The sequence below is a fragment of the Thalassophryne amazonica genome, chromosome 19 (assembly GCF_902500255.1).
Source record: "Thalassophryne amazonica chromosome 19, fThaAma1.1, whole genome shotgun sequence".
Taxonomy (NCBI): domain Eukaryota; kingdom Metazoa; phylum Chordata; class Actinopteri; order Batrachoidiformes; family Batrachoididae; genus Thalassophryne; species Thalassophryne amazonica.
This window is the reverse complement of record NC_047121.1, coordinates 60,431,176-60,446,417: the sequence shown is the minus strand read 5'-3', so window position 1 is coordinate 60,446,417 and position 15,242 is coordinate 60,431,176. Positions and strand designations below refer to the sequence as shown.

The 15,242-nt window shown below is 40.2% G+C and overlaps 1 long non-coding RNA gene across 1 annotated transcript; it reads right to left on the bottom strand.

Annotated features, from left to right (window-relative positions):
* Positions 1-8,719: 8,719 nt before the first annotated feature.
* On the bottom strand, positions 8,720-14,830 carry LOC117532325. Its single transcript, XR_004566838.1, has 3 exons — positions 14,758-14,830; positions 14,509-14,512; positions 8,720-8,732 (listed from the first exon to the last, which is right to left on the bottom strand). It is a non-coding gene; the product is annotated as an uncharacterized LOC117532325 (long non-coding RNA).
* Positions 14,831-15,242: the final 412 nt, after the last annotated feature.

Genomic DNA, 15,242 nt, shown 5'->3' with positions numbered 1-15,242 from the left:
CGCTCTTGTTGCTAAATTTTGAACTTCTTGAAATTAGTGCCACGCTCAGAGAGGAGCCTCATTAACTGAAGACAATGCCTCTAAGAGCCACTCAGAGCCATGAAACTCCCACGATAGTTGAAGAAACCCTCTCGTAGCAAAGAAAACATGCTGCATGGTTCATTATTCATCCTTCATTATTCGGTGGGACCCAGGCTTAAGTTAGAGTTGATTTAACTTTCAAACTTAAGTTCAAACAGCTTAATTCATTCAGGTTGTTACAAATTGTAACACTTTTTTAAGTTGGTTCAAACATGCTCTTTTTTCAGTGTATGTGATTGGCTGCAAAGTGAAGTGAAGTAGGCGGGTATAAGCAGGTGTGCTCACGTTGTGTTCAAGGCAGTATGTAAACATTTAATGATGTATTTGTATGTCACCATGCAACAAATCAAACATATCAGAGTGTTTCATCATGTCGTTCCCATTCTGTTCCAAATAAATGCAAAAGCTTTGGTTTTATCAGTTAGACAGCTATAAAAAGCAGTTAGGTAAGATCATATAGTAACACCAAATAAAAGGACATTTTAGATGTGCATTGGCTATTTTGTGGTCTGCATCATGGAACGCTCTGACACACTAAAACATTATTGAGTTGGTGGAGGCTTTTTAAGTGTCAGCAAGAGCATCATAAACACATATATTGTTAATTTATAAGGCATTACTTTCACTTAAATGTTAATAACTGCATACTTAACTGCTAATAAATGCACAATTAATTATGTAATATCTCAAGGAAGCAATAAGAAGTTTAGTAAAGGTAAAAGGATGACATAATCCTTCATTTAGTACCAGTAAACCAAAAAAAAATACAATGTTAAAGCATGTATCACCAGTAAATAAAATGTCAGATAAGCTGGTTATTCTAAATAAATAATGAAAATACTGATGTATTTCATTTTATTTTTGGTGCTATACGCCCAAAGAATTTGTCATGAACATGGGAAAATCAGCATGATTTCACATGCCTCTGAGAAATGCTCACAAACCTCAAGTTGTCAGTTATCATCTCACGTCCAGCCTCTAAAATGAATGGGAGAAAATGCATTTTTTTTACAGTGTGAATTCAATGTTTTTGTGGATATTGACGGTGAATACGTTAAAATGGTTAAAATATGTATTTACATAACAACAACACATAATAACACAATTAACACATAATAACATCAATAGGCAGCTTGTAAGGACTTATCAGGGTCTTATTACGAATTAACTCACACTTATTACAAGGATCTTAATATAAAGTATTACCAAGCATTTCATTTTCAAACCACTTTTTACAACTTTTTTCTGGCGTATAGGTTGCACATTAAAAAAAAAGCCTTCTGAAAATTTAAAACCCATATACCATGCATCTAAAAAAATATTTACAGTGTTTCACATTTTCCACATTTTGTTATGTTACAGCCTTATTCCAAAATAGATGAAATTCATTTTTTTTCCTCAAAATTCTGCACACAATACCCCATAATGACAATGTGAAAAAAGTTATTTGGAGATAAAATATATATATATATATATATAAAAAAAAAAAAACCTTAGAAATCACATGTACGTAAGTATTCACAGCCTTTGCCATGTAGCTCAAAATTGAGCTCAGGTGCATCATGTTTCCACTCCTGAAGATGTTTCTGCAGCTTAACTGGAGTCCACCTGGGTTAAATTCAATTGATCGGACATGATTTGGAAAGACACACACCTGTCGACATATAAGAACCCACAGTTGACAGACAGAGCACAAATCAAGCATGAAGTCAAAGGAATTGTCTGTAGATCTCTGAGAGAGGATTGTCTCGAGGCACAAATCTGGGGAAGAGTACAGAAGCATTTCTGCTGCTTTGAAGGTCCCAATCAGCATAGTGGCCTCCATCATCTGTAAATGGATGACGTTTGGTTTGGTACAAATAGGCAGTGGGCCGTACAATGAATATCCCTCTAGACTTTTGATTCCATGACCTATGTCTGGGGTGAGTATGAAATGTTGGTAAATGGAAGCCAATAGTACCACGAACAACATACTGTTTTTCACAAGCGTAAATATTGAGCATTAGTGAGAATCACTATCCCAAAATATCATCATACATCAAGTGTATGTTATACTCAACAAAAATATAAACGCAACACTTTTGGTTTTGCTCCCATTTTGTATGAGATGAACTCAAAGATTTAAAACTTTTTCCACATACACAATATCACCATTTCCCTCAAATATTGTTCACAAACCAGTTGAAATCTGTGATAGTGAGCACTTCTCCTTTGCTGAGATAATCCATCCCACCTCACAGGTGTGCCATATCAAGATGCTGATTAGACACCATGATTAGTGCACAGGTGTGCCTTAGACTGCCCACAATAAAAGGCCACTCTGAAAGGTGCAGTTTTGTTTTATTTGGGCGGGATACCAGTCAGTAACTGGTGTGACCACCATTTGCCTCATGCAGTGCAACACATCTCATTCGCATCATCCGTGAAGAGAACACCTCTCCAACGTGCCAAATGGCAGCAAATGTGAGCATTTTCCCACTCAAGTCGGTTACGACGACGAACTGGAGTCAGGTCGAGACCCCGATGAGGACGACGAGCATGCAGATGAGCTTCCCTGAGACGGTTTCTGACAGTTTGTGCAGAAATTCTTTGGTTATGCAAACCGATTGTTCCAGCAGCTGTCCGAGTGGCTGGTCTCAGACGATCTTGGAGGTGAACATGCTGGATGTGGAGGTCCTGGGCTGGTGTGGTTACACGTGGTCTGCGGTTGTGAGGCTGGTTGGATGTACTGCCAGATTCTCTGAAACGCCTTTGGAGACGGCTTATGGTAGAGAAATGAACATTCAATACACGAGTAACAGCTCTGGTTGACATTCCTGCTGTCAGCATGCCAATTGCACGCTCCCTCAAATCTTGCGACATCTGTGGCATTGTGCTGTGTGATAAAACACCCACAAAACCTAAAGATTACATTCTTAGTTACTTTTTTATGGTAAAAGATGCTATTTAGGGTAAATTAAGGCACTACGGACCCTGTTTATTTGGGGATTTTCAATAAACAGTCAAGTTTATGCTATCTTAGATACTAAAGATGCCATGTGAAATTGAATTTACTACATATTTATGGATGGTTAAAAGAGTATTTGTTTAATACTTAACCCCTTAACGCCTGAATTTATAGCTGTATATAAAAAAATGTTTTGTGTGTGTTTTTTGCCTTTAAGTAGATGGTAAATAATGTTGACATTATTAATTTCACTTTTGCACAAAAAATAAATAGCAATTTTGGTATTTTGGTAATAATTTATGTTATAATGTTATAATAATAATGCTGGTATGTTGCAAATTTGCGACAACAGGCATACCGGTCGATTTGGTATGTTGCATATTTGAGTCAAATATTGTAGCATATATGTGACAATAGGTGTTAAGGGGTTAACAACAATTGATTGCTTATTGGGGTCCCTAATGGAAAGGGGCCCTTAATGCCCCCTTTACCTCATTCGTCTAAATGCTTATTCATGTACCATAATTTGGGGTGACTTTGGACAGCGGGTGACTTTGGATACTGCGCAAAAAAACAATTCTTTCGTGTATATTCTTTACCAAATTTTGTTTTTAAGATGCTTTTGTGTGTATTCTTCCATGTATATTCTTTACCAAATTCTGTTTTTAAGAATATTAATAGGAATATTCTTAAAAACAATTTGAAAAACATGATTTGGTAAAAGAAGATACATAAAAGACTAATTTTTCCATAGTGTCCAAAGTCATCCCACTGTCCAAAGTTCCTCCAACTTATGGTAAGTAAAGTTAACAAGTATTTTTGTGACACCATGAAATCATTTTCTGTTCATGCAACGAACACATGTATCTTCTGTATGTTCCCCTCTAACCTCACAGGTATGTGTGTCATTAGAGTATGGCAGGAGAGACATTTATCAAGACCCAAGTAGTTGAAAGCCAGAAGATAGAAGGACTATTTGTTCAAGTTTACAACCATTTCCTCATCTAAATTCCATTCATCACATTGTGATGCAGTGACATTTGGAAGAAGTCGTTTAAATGCATAAGATGATCTTCAACTATCTCTTGTTCCTATTATCAAGGCAAAGGCAAATGCTCATTATATTATGAGTACCGTATCAAAATTACCAGTATTTCTGAATGTGGTTAATGAAGTGACTAACAGAAATAACAGTATTGTACAGATAGTACATGTATAGTCAGTACATTTTACAGCAATCTACTGGTGGAGTACAATGTAAATACTAAGTAAATAGGTACCTCTTTAACACAAAATCTGTTTGGCCCAGGAATCATGGTACATTATTAGGATTTTTGTCCTAACTATCTTGAAATAGATGTAAAAGAAAATTAAACCAGGGACCGTAAAATTATTTTTTGTTATGAAGCTGCGTGTGTGTGTGTGTGTGTGTGTGTGTGTGTGTGTGTGTGTGTGTGTGTGTGTGTGTGTGTGTGTGTGTGTGTGTGTGTGTGTGTGTGTGTGTGTGTGTGTGTTTATAACAATTTTGTGTTACAGAGGTTCCTTCTAAATCCTTCCAGTTACCGACATACTCTAAAAAAATAATACCATGTTCTGCTTAAAAATGGTACGATTTTGCTCTTTTTTGGAAAAATGCACATATAACACACATTTTGGTGCTCACTCAAAGACAACACATCTTCCTCACTGGAAGTCACCATGTTGTCTCAACACGTGACTGAACTGCTCTGCTACGGCAATTGTCATTGGTCAATTGGAAGTGATCTATTGTACATGTCTTACGATTGGTTATTTTTGTTCAAGGTTGAGAGGATATTTAGATCTTCAAAATAATGATTTCAAAAATCCAACTTACTAAATAACGTACCAAGATATTGCGTGTGAAAAGACATTAACCATTTCCTGTAATATTTTCAATAAAATCATGCAAAAATCATACCCACCCTTTTTGTAGGTAATGCAATAACACTATATTTCTACATGGCCCACTGCCTAAAAGTATTTAGCAAAGGATTTTATTTTTAATAAATGTACAAAACAAAACTTAAAAAATAAACTTTTTTATTTTGTCATTATGGGGTGTTGTGAGTAGAATTTTGAGGGGTAAATGATTTTACTCCATTTTGGAATAAGGCTGTAACAACAAAATGTGGAGGAAAAAGTCATATACTGTGAATACTTTCCAGATGCACTGTATTTGTTGAACTTGCACTGGAGAATAAGTCGCACCTGTTAAAAATGCCTCTCAAAGAGGAAAAGCCTATATATTTATGTGTGTGTGTGTGTGTGTGTGTGTGTGTGTGTGTGTGTGTGTGTGTGTGTGTGTGTGTGTGTGTGTGTGTGTGTGTGCAATTATATATATATATATATATATATATATATATATATATATACGAGGTCTGTTAGAAAACTATCCGACCTTTATTTTTTTTTAAAAACTATATGGATTTTTCACGTCTGTCGGTTGCGTCATTCGCCTGTGGGCAGGCTTTGAGTGAGCACTGGTCCACACCCTACTTCAGATTTTCATTGTCAGGAAAATGGCTGAGTGATTGGAGCAGCGCTGAATCAAATTTTTCCAGAAACTGTGAGAGACAGCCAGGTGGAAACCATTCTGAAGATTCAGACGGCTTTCAGTGAAGATACTCTGGGCGTCACACAGATTAAGGATCATTACAACCGGAATAAAGACGGCCCACAGCGGTGCAGGGTGCGCCACGCTCTGAGCGGCCATCGACAGGCTGAAACGACCAGATCATTTCCAAAGTGAAGGCTGTCTTGATCCAGGACGTCGTCTGACTTCCAGAGGAATTGTGGAAGAGGTGTACATCAGCACTTTTGCAGCACATTCCACTGTTACAGGAGATTTTGTAATGAAAGACGTGCGGAGGAATTAGCGCATCGGGACGGAGCCGCTCATGGTGCACAACAAAAAGCACATCCGTGTTGGAAGTCTCACAGGACAAGTTGTGACATGCCCAGCTGTTACACAATTTCTCAGATACTCACTCGACTGAAAAGCCACCGAAAGCTGTCTGAATCTTCCGAATGGTTTCCGTCTATAATCCGGTTGTAATGATCCTTAATCTGTGTGATGCTCAGAGTATCTTCACGGAAAGCTGTCTGAATCTTCCGAATGGTTTCCACCTGGCTGTCTCTCACAGTTTCTGGAAAGATTTGATTCAGCGCTGCTCCAATTACTCAGCCATTTTCCTGACAATGAAAATCCGACGAGGGGTGTGGACCAGTGCTCACTCAAAGCCTGCCCACAGGCGAATGACGCAACCGACAGGCGTGAAAAAACTCATGCATGCGCACGAAGGTTCAAGCTTGGCTGATGCAAGCGCACATGATTCAAATCCATATAGTTTTTTAAAAAAATAAAAAGGTCAGATAGTTTTCTAACAGACCTCATATATATATATATATATATATATATATATATATATATATATATATATATATATATATATATATATATATATATATATACACTCAACAAAAATATAAACGCAACACTTTTGGTTTTGCTCCCATTTTGTATGAGATGAACTCAAAGATCTAAAACTTTTTCCACATACACAATATCACCATTTCCCTCAAATATTGTTCACAAACCAGTCTAAATCTGTGATAGTGAGCACTTCTCCTTTGCTGAGATAATCCATCCCACCTCACAGGTGTGCCATATCAAGATGCTGATTAGACACCATGATTAGTGCACAGGTGTGCCTTAGACTGTCCACAATAAAAGGCCACTCTGAAAGGTGCAGTTTTGTTTTATTGGGGGGGGGGGGGGATACCAGTCAGTATCTGGTGTGACCAGCATCTGCCTCATGCAGTGCAACAAATCTCTTTCGCATAGAGTTGATCAGGTTGTCAATTGTGGCCTGTGGAATGTTGGTCCACTCCTCTTCAATGGCTGTGCGAAGTTGCTGGATATTGGCAGGAACTGCTACACGCTGTCGTATACGCCGGTCCAGAGCATCCCAAACATGCTCAATGGGTGACATGTCCGGTGAGTATGCCGGCCATGCAAGAACTGGGACATTTTCAGCTTCCAAGAATTGTGTACAGATCCTTGCAACATGGGGCCGTGCATTATCCTGCTGCAACATGAGGTGATGTTCTTGGATGTATGGCACAACAATGGGCCTCAGGATCTCGTCACGGTATCTCTGCATTCAAATTGCCATCAATAAAATGCACCTGTGTTCTTCGTCCATAACAGACGCCTGCCCATACCATAATCCCACCGCCACCATGGGCCACTCGATTCACAACATTGACATCAGAAAACCGCTCACCCACACGATGCCACATACGCTGTCTGCCATCTGCTCTGGACACTGTGAACCGGGATTCATCCGTGAAGAGAACACCTCTCCAACGTGCCAAACGCCAGCGAATGTGAGCATTTGCCCACTCACGTCGGTTACGACAACAAACTGGAGTCAGGTCGAGACCCCGATGAGGACGACGAGCATGCAGATGAGCTTCCCTGAGACAGTTTCTGACAGTTTGTGCAGAAATTCTTTGGTTATGCAAACCGATTGTTTCAGCAGCTGTCCGAGTGGCTGGTCTCAGACGATCTTGGAGGTGAACATGCTGGATGTGGAGGTCCTGGGCTGGTGTGGTTACACGTGGTCTGCGGTTGTGAGGCTGGTTGGATGTACTGCCAAATTCTCTGAAACGCCTTTGGAGACGGCTTATGGTAGAGAAATGAACATTCAATACACGAGCAACAGCTCTGGTTGACATTCCTGCTGTCAGCATGCCAATTGCACGCTCCCTCAAATCTTGCGACATCTGTGGCATTGTGCTGTGTGATAAAACTGCACCTTTCAGAGTGGCCTTTTATTGTGGGCAGTCTAAGGCACACCTGTGCACTAATCATGGTGTTTAATCAGCATCTTGATATGGCACACCTGTGAGGTGGGATGGATTATCTCAGCAAAGGAGAAGTGCTCACTATCACAGATTTAGACTGGTTTGTGAACAATATTTGAGGGAAATGGTGATATTGTGTATGTGGAAAAAGTTTTAGATCTTTGAGTTCATCTCATACAAAATGGGAGCAAAACCAAAAGTGTTGCGTTTATATTTTTGTTGAGTGTATATATATATATATATATACATATATAAATAAAACAGCTGCATTGTTATATGCAAAATCCAAAAATGAATTCAAAAGTAGTGTATAGCACAATTTTATTTTAAATGTTCTGCCATATGAATGAAAGTGCCATAACATTTCTTCTGCAAACACTTTACAGCATTTTGTTTAAGCAGTTGCAGTTAAATAAAAATAAATTATGATTACCCAGTGATGTCCAGTAGTCCCCAGTGAGAGCAACAGCGGGTGCACATTGGAAAGTTGTGGCTTTTGCAGTCCTCTCCTTTATGGTGCATTGTGAGGGAATCTCATACATGCCGTCATTTGTTGCGATTCTCAAAATGTCTCTCAAACCAATGTCCTCCACAATCGGCCTGCAGTCTGTAGCAATCCAATCCAAAATTGCATGGTAAATGCAACACAATGGCAAATGGTATGAAAAATCCGGATTACGTGACATACAAACAACAGTCAAATGACAAGGATCAAGCCGTTATATAAATAATGCTAATTATAGTGTAATAAATTTATCGTGACATAATTACACATCCATAATCATCTCTACGAAAAACAAACACCAACAGTGTGCTGGTTATCTGACGTTCTGAAACAGATATTGAGGGTGTTTAGGTTCATATTAAATCCATGTTGTTAAATATGTATCATGTCAGCCACATATTGTGGTTGCTGCATGCTCCAGTCTAAATGGGATACTATGCTCTGACCCATGTGTGACCTTTGTGCAGTAATCCACTCTGATCCACAGAAGTCTGTAAATTTATCTGAAGCCAAGTCAAATTTGTGGACAGGCAGTGATGTTGCATATCTTCCCTCCATCTCCTTGATGGTAAAGTGCTCAGGTTTTGACATATTGACACAAATGAGCCAAGATACTCTATTTCACATGCAGCTGCATACCACCCTGCTGCAAAAAACCCTGTGCATGCACACACACACACACGCACACACACGCACAGTATTTGTATTTTAACCCCCCACCTGCTACGATTTAAGCATCCATAAACAGGCTCCGACTGCAACCCTCAGGGGGAAGAATCTTATTGTCACTCACAGATATCCCTCTGGGCAAGTTTAAGGAATGCTTCAGGGAGTGCCGAGGTCAAAGCTTTGATGCCCAACTTTATCTGTTGCTTTATCTTTTAATAATAAAATATTCCACCAGCTGGCTCATAGAAATGCAGAAATGTGAAACTTTTGTCTGATGGTGTTCAGACTATAACTTTTTATTACCTTACAATGATCAGCGGAGGTTATGTTTTCACCAGTTTGTTTGTTTGATTGTTTGTCTGTTTGTGAACAGCCTGTAACCCACAATTTTTCATACGAGGTCTATTAGAAAAGTATCCGACCTTATTATTTTTTCAAAAACCATATGGATTTGCGTCAGACAAGCTTGAACCCTCGTGCGCATGCATGAGTTTTTCGGTTGCGTCATTCGCCTGTGAGCAGGCTTTGAGTGAGGCGTGGTCCACCCCCTCGGCGGATTTTCATTGTCAGGAAATGGCAGAATGATTTGGGCTTTTTTTCCATCAGACCTTTTTCAGAAACTGTTAGAGACTGGCACCTGGAAACCATTCGAAAAATTTACCTGGCTTTCGGTGAAAATTTTATGGGCTTCACAGAGAAAAAGGACTGTTACTACAGCTTTAAGGACAGCTTTAAGGACGCTCGGCGCGCTGCGCTCCGTGCCGCCATCGACAGCCACAAACCACCGGATCATTTCTAAACGGATGGCTCTGTGGATCCGAGACCATCATGTGCACTTTCTCTGGTTATCACAAGAGCTGGACATCAGCTATTTTCTGGCAGATTTCACTTTTAACAAGAGATTTTGTCATGGAAAGCCGAGCGGAGGCTTCGCGCGTCACGATGGATTCGCTACTGGAGCGAGACAAAACCACCTCCGTTTTGGTCTCACAGAACGGCTTGGAGATGGCGTTCAGACAGCTGTCGGTGGTTTTTCCATCGAATGATTATCCGAGAAATTGTGGATGTGCCTGGACATGCCAGAACATGTCCCATGAGGCTTCATCACGGCGTTGCTTTGCGCCATGCGGCACCGCCGCAACGCGCGAAATTCCTCCGCACGTCTGTCTCAATGTGCCGAAAAAGTGCTGATGTCCACGACTTTTCACAATTCCTGTGCTAGTCAGACGACGTCCCGGATAAAACACAGTGTCCAGTTTGGAAATGAACGGCACATTCCACTGTTACAGGAGTTTTTGTCATGGAAAGAGGAGCGGAGGCTTCGCGTCGCGGCGGTGCCGCATGGCACACAGCAACGCCGTGATGAAGCCTCACGGGACATGTTCTGGCATGTCCAGGCACATCCACAATTTCTCGGATAATCACTCGATGGAAAAACCACCGACAGCTGTCTGAACGGCATCTCAAAGCCGTCCTGTCAGACCAAAACAGAGGTGTTCCTTTGTCTCGCTCCATCAGCAAATCAGTCGTGACGCATGAAGCCTCCGCTTGGCTTTCCATGACAAAGTCTCTTGTTAAAAGTGAAATCTGCCGGAAAATGGCTGATGTCCAGCTCTTGTGATAACCAGAGAAAGTGCACACAATGGTCACGGATCCAGACAGCCATCCCTTTAGAAATGATCCGGTGGTTTGTGGCTCTCGATGGCGGCATGGAGCGTGGTGCGCTGAGCGTCCTTAAAGCCGTCCTTAAAGCTGTAGTAACAGTCCTTATTCTCTGTGAAGCCCGTAAAATTTTCACCGAAAGCCAGATAAATTTTTCGAATGGTTTCCAGCTGCCAGTCTCTAACAGTTTCTGAAAAAATTCTGATGGAAAAAAAGCCCAAATCATTCCGCCATTTCCTGACAATGAAAATCTGCCGAGGGGGTGGACCATTCCTCACTCAAAGCCTGCTCACAGGCGAATGACGCAACCGACAGGCGTGGAAAAACTCACGCATGCGCACGAGGGTTCAAGCTTGTCTGACACAATCACACTTGATTCAAATTCATATGGTTTTTGAAAAAAATAATGAGGTCGGATAATTTTCTAATAGACATCGTATATCGTTATGAAATTTTCACTGTGGATTCATAGATGCCGTGGATAGGCAAGAACTGATTCAATTTTCAAGGTCATAGATGCAAGGTCAAAGTCAGGAAAAATCTTGGAAAGTAGAAAAGTCCCTATCCTTTAACAATGAACAAATTTCCAAAAATTCATGACTCTGTCAAAAAACCCTTTATTGACAAAGTTTGATCTGGATCTAATCCAGATTACAGATTTTGTGGCCATTTAAATTTACTATTGAAAACCCTATTTAGTATATTTTACATAATATTTTTATCAAACGTGCCCCAATCATTCTCATATTTGAACGTGAGGTGCAGACTGGCACTCACTCAATACCGCCTGACAAACTTTGATCCGGATCTGATCCAAACTACAGTTTGTGGCTATTTAAATTAGCTATTGAAAACCCTATTTAATGTATATTTTACATTACAGCTCAATCAAAAGTGCCTCAGTGACTCTCATTTTTCTTTTATGGAATTACCTACACCACCAAAATTGGATAGAGGTTCCAATGTTATGCCTGTTTGTCTTCCAGTTATCATTCAGAAAGCAATGACAAATTGTACACAGAAAACATAACCATTATCCTGTGGAAATTATCTTAGAAAGACTTCAGAAACCAAAAAACTTGAAAAAACCTCACACCACAAAAAAAACCCTTTGATTCAAGTGCATGAACTAAATGTACTAATCATGGTGTCTAATCAGCATCTTGATATGGCACACCTGTGAGGTGGGATGGATTATCTCAGCAAAGGAGAAGTGCTCACTATCACAGATTTAGACTGGTTTGTGAACAATATTTGAGGGAAATGGTGATATTGTGTATGTGGAAAAAGTTTTAGATCTTTGAGTTCATCTCATACAAAATGGGAGCAAAACCAAAAGTGTTGCGTTTATATTTTTGTTGAGTGTATATATATTCTCCTTTGCATGTACAGTATTGTATTGTAGTAGAGTATGTTGTCCTGCAGGATATTACTTTTGTTGTTACCCCAAAACTGTCTGTTTCACCATTGCTGAAGATTACTCAGCATTCAGCTTGTCCTTGTTCCTGTGGTAAATGGAAACAGCTGAACATTTTTAGCATTTCACAAAACATGTCATCGGTGTTGTTGTACCCTTATGACTTATGTGGGCCTTAAAGCACCTTAAGGCCATTTTTTTCAAAGCTTTAACCTTGAGGTTGGCCTTGGATGCCTTGGCCTAGAGGGTTGAAAGCCTTGACATGTGTCTTTTGGGGTCAAGCCTTAGACCTGAGGATTTAGCATTGACTACAATACTTTATGCCATTGAAAACCCCTTTGCCTGGGCCTTGAGGGGTCAAAGTCTTGGCCTTGATGGGTTAAAGTCTTGGCATGGGCATTTAGGGATGAAAGCCTTGGACTTGACTATTTAGCATTGACTACAACACTTTATGTCATTGAAGACCCCTTGGACTGGGCCTTGAGGGGTCAAAGTCTTGGCCTTGAAGGGTAAAGCCTTGGCATGGATTTTTAGGGGTTATAACCTTGGCTTTGAGGATTTGAGCATTGACTACAATACTTCCTGTCATTGAAGACAACTTGGCCTGGGCCTTGAGGGTCAAAGTCTTAGCCAAGAAGGGTTAACACCTTAGCATGGACTTTTAGGGGTGAAACTCTTGCCCCTGAGGGGTCAACCCCTTGAGGATTTAGACACTGACTGTAATATTTCATGTCATTGTAGTGTGCATCTGCTGCTCACAGTCAGCGGTGTTTCCATCATCCTTTCCATTCCATCAAGTGAAAATAATGCAGCAGTATGGTACAAGGGTAGGCTGAAAAGTTCTAAGGCTCACTATAATGCAGTTAATGCATTACTCCTTCATGGGGAGCCTTAGAACTTTTCAGCCTACCCTCGTATTTCTCACCATGTTGCTACATCCATACTGAAATTACTTCTGGAGTTCATTTTTGCCCACATACTTTATTTGGTGAGGGTAAGTGCTCATAATAGGTGTTCTTTTCCATGGTACACCCATAGACTGCCTTTGTTTGTGTTTCATAATAGCACAGGCGCAATCACGTGACATCAACAGGAAGGATCTATTGACCAACTCTGCTGTGTCCTTCATTTAAAGTTATCAGTCCAAGGGAGCATGCTCAAATATTTTATCAAGCAAGGTGAGCAAAGAGAAAGATTTGTAAGAATGAATTTTAAAAAGTCAGTGGACTGAGTTCGACAAGCAAATGATTTAACCAAGAAAAAATCCAGACGTAATTCTAACACTTTTTCTTATGCTTTCATTGGCAATCCAAGGACTGCAGGCAGCAGGGAAAGGATTGTGAATCCTCTGAGACCAAAAGGCTTTTGGACTCATTTTCACACCTGAACATGTCCTCTCACTTTTTTCTCACTTTTTCAACACTTGACTCCTTTTCTCAGCTCTGTTCTTACAAAGACAGCATAGCATCTGCAAATCTGTCCATTCCAATTAAATGTGACTTCCATCGGCTTCTCTGTTTTTTTGTTTTTGTTTTTGTTTTTGTTTTTTTAACAAATTTCATTTTCATGTTGTACTTTTTCCACATTCCAGCATTTGCATTGAATTTGAGTGCTTTGTGTTCTTGGGGATGTCAGATATCAGCTAAATTCAAATGAATTTGACTTTAAGGTTTGAATGTAAGAGCAGAAAACACATTATTATCTTAGGCTTGTGGAGTTGTAACCGGAATAAGTTGCAGGTGGTAGATTTAAAGAAAAATCCTATTTTATGATTTTGCTAAAATACAGATGATAGGTAATTTTCTCAGTGGAATAAAATGCTTCCCGTTTCCATTTCCTCAAACAATTTGCAGAAATGAATAACACCTTTTACTGCATTACAGGTTGATTCCTTGAGAGATTATAGTAATCTGATTTCTTCTTTTCCATTTAGACTGCCAAATATAATTTGCAGTGTAGTATTATACTGTATACTGCTCAAAACCTGCAAAACACAGTTTGATATTTTCTTCAGCCAATGGCTGCGAGGTTTGAGGGGGCTGCCGATAATGGAGGTGGATGTGTACGTCCCCTCTCAGGGTCACATCAGCACTTTCTGTACCTGTTTCCAGCCTATATTGGAACCCAATAACTTATTTGTGGATATGGGGTATTTTGTGGGAGAGTGGAGATGAAACCATCCAGGTAGATAATTGGCGCCTTCCAGGACCCGAGACCATTCTGCGGTGCTCTGGATGCTGCATTTTGTAGCACTAGTATATGCTCTCAGACCTGACCTGATTCTCCAACTCATGATTAGTAGGACAAATGTGTATTTTTTAAGATGTCAGTTGTAACTCAACTCTCTGCTGCTTGCAGTTCGTCGATGTGGATGCTACCTCCTCCGCCCCACCGGCACCAGACGGTTGATGTCTTATGCCTGGGGATAGCCTCTTCCCCTGCCTTCATCCTGTGGCAGAATCCAAGAACTACGTACCCCTACATTCCATCGTGAGAGGGACCTCACTGTTCTACCATTCTGTTCAGGTCTCTTTGGCCAAGAATCTGGTCTTCACCTCCTGGTTGTCCTTTAAGGTCATCTATCACTGTGAACACTGGACTATATGTGGTTGCTTAGCTACAACATTTCTGTCACTGCATGTTCTGACAGTTCTGTATTTTGTTTCTTTGTACTTCCAAAGAAGATGGTCACTGCACTGAGTCTGGTCTGCTTCAGGTTTCTTCTTGTAATCAAAAATCACCTGTGATGTGATTGCTCAGAGGGTTGAAGCACTCATGTAGTGCATTGGGGCAACTTGTTATTTTGCACTGTATAAGTAAACTGAACTGAATTAAAAAATACATGACAGTCCAAGACAAGAAGTTGTCATGGGTGCATTCGTTCCTCATCCCTGAGGAACAATGCAATCTGAATTTTATTGAGTCCAGTCAAGGATCATCATCGGGCCTCATTCCAGCATTTTATATGGACTAGCATTGCTTTAATAAACCACAAGTTTCGTTTTGTCTCTGCTCCTTTACCTCTCTTCAATTCACAGATGACCAGTGTGCCACTGGAAAAAAGAAAAACT